This window comes from Passer montanus, unplaced genomic scaffold (genome assembly GCF_014805655.1).
Source record: "Passer montanus isolate IOZ18808 unplaced genomic scaffold, ASM1480565v1 scaffold75, whole genome shotgun sequence".
NCBI classification, from domain to species: Eukaryota; Metazoa; Chordata; class Aves; order Passeriformes; family Passeridae; genus Passer; species Passer montanus.
In genome coordinates this window covers 3,448,068-3,448,296 of record NW_024372702.1, presented here as the reverse complement: position 1 = coordinate 3,448,296, position 229 = coordinate 3,448,068, and the positions used below count along the sequence as shown (strand labels likewise).

The 229-nt window shown below is 53.7% G+C and overlaps 1 protein-coding gene across 3 annotated transcripts in view; it reads right to left on the bottom strand.

The window, feature by feature from the left end:
- Positions 1 to 229, bottom strand: part of TSPAN18 (tetraspanin 18) — a 121,938-nt gene that overhangs the window by 3,608 nt on the left and 118,101 nt on the right. The gene's annotated exons all lie outside the window — the stretch shown is intronic.

The following is a 229-nucleotide window of genomic DNA, read 5'->3' as shown; positions in this document are numbered from 1 at the left end:
CTGGGAAGAGTAGACGGGAAGAAGAGAGCAGAAACAAAACAGAGAACCATGAATGTCAGCTGCATCTTACAGAAGATTGGCAAAGCCCTCCCTGACCCTGGGACCCCATTGCTTCCTCCTACCCAGCAGTCAGTGATGCAGAGAAGGGAACACTTGCCACCCATGGGAGGCTGTGGCAAAACTCCTCTGCTCCTCCCTCCCCCTCAAACTGTTAGTGGCTACAGCAGCA